Source organism: Myodes glareolus, chromosome 23, assembly GCF_982192425.1.
Source record: "Myodes glareolus chromosome 23, mMyoGla1.1, whole genome shotgun sequence".
Lineage (NCBI taxonomy): Eukaryota > Metazoa > Chordata > Mammalia > Rodentia > Cricetidae > Myodes > Myodes glareolus.
Window position 1 is genome coordinate 43,990,654 of NC_142048.1, and position 5,378 is coordinate 43,996,031.

The 5,378-nt window shown below is 43.9% G+C and overlaps 1 pseudogene; it reads left to right on the forward strand.

Annotated features, from left to right (window-relative positions):
• Window positions 1-3,664: 3,664 nt before the first annotated feature.
• Window positions 3,665-3,860, forward strand: LOC148118353 (Nuclear RNase P; annotated as a pseudogene).
• The last annotated feature ends 1,518 nt before the right edge of the window (window positions 3,861-5,378 follow it).

Consider the following 5,378-nt stretch of genomic DNA (forward strand, 5'->3'; position numbering starts at 1 on the left):
AATAAAAAGCAAAAAAATTAAGATTGGGAAGAAAAACCTTCACAGGTCAAATTACACAGAGCATAAATAGATATCACATAATGTTTACAAATTTTCATAGGTAGAAATTTAAGATAAATATTGGAGAAATGAAAACTCAGAGGCAGAAATCAAGCCACTTTATACAGGTGTTCAATGTGCCAGCTCAATGATTTCAACACAGGGAGAATCAGATATTGAACTTATCAATAAGGTTAATAAACAAGATTGAGTGGTAAGCTGGGGGAGCGGTTGCCTGCCTAGAATACAGCCTTTAGAAGGCTGAGGCAGTAGGATCCTGAGTTTGACAGGACACCCTGGGCTATGGGAGGATACTGGGACTCATATAGCAACAACATGAAAAAAGTAGTAAGAATGACCTTGCTGTTGAACTAGTGATTTATTACTTCATTGAATATTCATATGTGTCCCTCAAGTAGGGTAAAGATGTGTCCTAGAGTCTGGGCAGCATTTAAGCAATCACATTAAGTTTATAGTTGTAGAAATGGAAAGCTCAGTGAATACTCCAAATGCAAGAGAAAAGGGAACTCATTTACATTTTATCTCAGCTGCATTTTGGTGCTTTATTCTACTACACACACACACACACACACACACACACACACACACACTTAATTTTCTTGGAGTCCAGGCTGGTCTGGCACTCACTTTGTAGACTAGGCTGGCCTCACTTTGCTGCTCTTATTTCTCAGACACAGAAGTGCCAAGATTGCCAACACAGGGACCATGCCCAGCTTCTGTATTTTACATTCTAGATTTTCATGTATGGTTTTGCTGTGCTTGCTTATTTTGGAATTTAGAGGAGGCTTCAGTCATAGAGACTCAGGGAGCACATTTATCTGGGAAAATAAATTCCAATGCTAATTTAAAAGAGTGAACGTGTCTGGTTGCATATTTTCTTGAGTGACTATTAATTTTCCTTGGCTTTCCTTGAACATCTATCCAGTTCCACTGCAATTTCCTGTGCTCGCCCCATTACACCAGTCAACATGAGCCACTGACTTCCTGGTATTATACAGTCTGATGTGTGAACCATCAATCTGCTCACTGAAAGATTCCTTCCTGGACATTGATTTGAGGCTGGACACACAGAATATCAGTTATCTTGAGGACCTAGGTACCAAGATGAGGATGACAAAAGATTTACTCCAGAGTGTTGTGCAATCAATGAGCTGGTTGTTGTTTTTTTTAAATGGAATTATTATAGCTTTCCCCACTGGAATACAATGATTTATTACCTACTGATAGACAAAAGTGTTTAACTGTGTTCTCATTAATTGAACAATTTGCTTTTTGCTTTGTGCTCACACCTGTTCTTGATCAAAACTGGTTGTTATTCTGCTCTTGGCTATTGCACGATGCTCTATTAAGGCTTTATGGGTTTCGCTGTGCCTATAACACAGCAGTTTGTGATGTTTAATAAAACGACATGTCTAAATACTCTTTCGGCTTTGAATTGTCTTTTAATCAAATTAATATCATGATGTAGATTTTTTCTGTGAGGTTTACAAATTTATGTAGTCATCAGCAACACAAAAGTTTAGATATTCTAGCAGGTTTTTTTTGCAATAATGAGAAGGTTTTTTTTTTTTTTTACAATAAATGAGAAGAAAAAATTGCTTTCTGGCTAACTGATGTTTTTACTCTCTTATTCTTCAGATGGTTAAGGAACCACACTAGAATTCTATCAGAAGTGTGGGCTTAGATGAATGAAGAAACTTTTAGGTTTATCCTGTACTTCCCTTTCCTTGCACTTAGACTCATCAATGAGATTATAAAGAATGTTTCATTCTAAAGAATAAGGGAACATGAAGACTTCTTTCTACAATCAAGAAAGTGAGTAACCTATGCAAACAAGTACAGTGGAGTACACCGTACCCATGAAAGGCTGGAATATTTCCTCTTACTGTTAAGGGAACCTGGGAGTGGACATTGCCACTTAACCAATTCTATCATCTCCACACCATTCTGGTTCTCACAACAGAGACCATTCCCTAAATCCTGTCTATGGATATATGTGTCACTAAATATTGAGTATGGTGTTTTGAGCCTGGATACTTGAATTGAAACTCAAACTCTTGAATTTGTATACTAATTATATTTCTATTGCTGTGAAAAAAACACCATGACCAAAAGCAACTTGGAAAAGAAATGACTTAATTGATTTATATGTTGTAGTCCACCACCGAGAGTCAAGGCAGGAACCTAAAGGCAGGAACTGAAGAAGAGGCCGTGAAAGAATGTTGCTTACTAGATTACTCTGCTTGCTTTCTCATACAACTCAGGATCCAGCGATGGCACTTCGCACAGTGGACTGGGCCCCATCATATAAATAATCAAGAAAATGCCCTACAGACTTGCAATCTGATGGAGACTTTCTCAATTGAGATTCTCTCTTCCCAGATGTTTCTACTTATGTCAAATTAGAAAAACAACACAACACAGTATCCTAAGTCTCAGATTTTTCTATAAATTGAGTAAAATACCTGGTTTAGATTAATGTAAAGTTTAAGCAGCTGAGATTATAAAATCTCTTCACATAGTCATTGGCATTTTAATCAGTATTTGCAAATGTTAGTACTTATTATTTGTTGGGAGCCACCTGGAGGCACAGGTGGTCCTGCAGTTTGGAGGTAGCTATGTGGGGCTGAGCACCCTTGCCTGCACCCTTGCTTGCACATGCTCAGACCAGCAGAATGGCATTAACCAATCAGGACAGCGTTCAAGCCTCTTCACCGTTTAAAAGCAGCTGCCTTGGGGCCCAATGCTCTCTCTCTAAGCTTTCTCTCGTCCCTGCTCTGTCTTCCCTTCCCCCAATTTTCCTCAAGGGAATGCTCCAAATAAAGATGTGACCAGAGAAGGAATTCTCGATTTTGGTGGCGTTCATTCCTGCTGGACAGGATGCGCGCCGCAACTGGTGCTCGAAGCCCCGGGACGCTGAGGGACCCTGACAACTACGCCGGGGGACCCTGAGAAGGAAGCGCCCAGCAACGTGCTGAAAGCCCGGGAGAAAAAGCCGAAATCAGACACCAGGACAGAGAGCCGTGAATTTCAGAACTCTGAAAACGTGGAGCGGTGAGTGACGTCAGTTGAATCCCCCAAAAAGGGGAGGAAAAAGAATTTCAAAGTATAGGCCTAAAAAGAAAAGAAAATTAAAAAAAATCAAAGTTAAGGTATCTGAAAGAAGGTACAGAAAGCAACGGGGAAGAAAAATCCCTTAAGTTCAGTGCAGGAGGAATGTGAACAGCAGCAAAAAAGGCGAGGTAACTAAGGCGGGACTATGAGGACGATGGGGTACGGGAGACCGCGGCTTCCGCTCCCTCTCCGTCCACCTGCGTATTCGCTGTTAGAGACTGGAGGCAACAGTCTCGTAGGGAGGCGAGCTTGATCGAGTTCGAAGACTGCCTTCCCTATTCTTAAAGAGCCACAGAGCTTTTGGAGGTGATTTTCGCCTAATTTTGTTAAGAGAGCTCAGTCTCTGGCTCTCACGTACAGAAAACTTAATTTTTGTTTGAGGAAGTAGCCGGGTGGTGGTGGCGCACGCCTTTAATCCCAGCACTCGGGAGGCAGAGGCGGAAGCTGCGTGGTGAGCTGCAGCGCCGCTAAAGACCTAAAGACGGAGAGGGGCCAAACTCTGAACTGTGTTTCCATAGCAACATGGGCGGGCGGAGATGAGTTCCCAGAGAACGGGGCTCCGCGCGCGGGCAGACCGGGCAGGAGAAGTCCCCCCACGGGTGGGCGGATGCCCCCCTCGCCGGAGCTTGAAAAAGACTCACGGCCGGCGGTGCGAGTTCATTGCCTGAGGTGAGGCAGGGTGCACAGTTTGCAGATACAGGATAAACCGGAGAGCCCGCGCAAGGCCCGGGGCGGAGCCATGCCTTTGGGCCATGCGGAGCGCGCGCCACGGTGGGCCGCGCCTCAGAGACGGAGCTGTCAGCTGTCGCCGTCCGCTGCTGCTCAGCCAAGGTCGCCAAAAAATTCAGTCAGATAAAAACATTTATCCCCCAAACATCGCCCCTTTGTCAGCAGGAAGTAGTCAGATCGAATGCCGACGTCCATTTTCCCTCAAAGAACTGGTCCTAATTATCATAATAAAGGCGCGTCAACCTGGTTACCATTACCTATTGCCTCTGGCAACGGGTGGAATAAAACAATGCTACCTAGAGGTTTTTTCATCTAAATAGGGGAGCTGGAGAGATGGCTCAGAGGTTAAGAGCACTGACTGCTCTTCCAAAGGTCATGAGTTCAATTCCCAGTGACAACTGTTTTGGTTATTAGACAAAGAGGGGGACTAGCTTCCCCCAGAGAAAGGATTTCTCTTGCATTCTATACACTTAATTTTTAATTCAAAATTTTGCTGGTACAGGCAAACAAGATTTGCTTTGTGATACAGAGACCTGCAGGTCTCTAAGTTCAAAACCAGCCTACTTCCAGTACTGATTGTGCTAAATTTTTACACTGAGAGTTTTTAATACTCTTAAATGTTAATTTGGGAGGAGAGTTTTGTTTATGTTTTTCTAGGAATGCTGACATACATCTGGATGCCAGCAAGACTGACAAGAGAAATGAAGAAGAAGATGACCCAGTGGATGCTGAGTGTCCTGCTGTGGAAAATTCGTGTGGAGACAGCAGTGATGACCCTCTGGGCGGTGCCAAGAGCAGCTGTTTCACACCATCGACTTGAGCAACACCCTGTTCAACCTCTTATCTCTTACTCTATTTTGCCTTTTCCTTCCTTGGGAATGGGTGGGAGCAGAGATATTCTTGGCATGCTGTGTCTAGGTGGAAGTGCTGTATGTCTTTGATTGGTGTGCTACCTGCTAGCCCAAGTGTGGTGGGGACCAGATTGGAAAATAGTTTTGCCTTATTGCTCTTATTAACAAGAGAAGAGGGAGATGTTGGGAGCCACCTGGAGGCACAGGTGGTCCTGCAGTTTGGAGGTAGCCATGTGGGGCTGAGCACCCTTGCCTGCACCCTTGCTTGCACATGCTCAGACCAGCAGAATGGCATTAACCAATCAGGACAGCGTTCAAGCCTCTTCACCGTTTAAAAGCAGCTGCCTTGGGGCCCAACGCTCTCTCTCTAAGCTTTCTCTCGTCCCTGCTCTGTCTTCCCTTCCCCCAATTTTCCTCAAGGGAATGCTCCAAATAAAGATGTGACCAGAGAAGGAATTCTCGATTTTGGTGGCGTTCATTCCTGCTGGCCAGGATGGCCCCCCGCAATTATTGTCATAATGACATTAGTAATAAGGGAAGCCAATTCTGTTTGATAGTTGAATGTATCATACCTGGTGCACAGGAAAGAGGAGAGAAGGGATGAACATACCAAGTGGTGGTTCT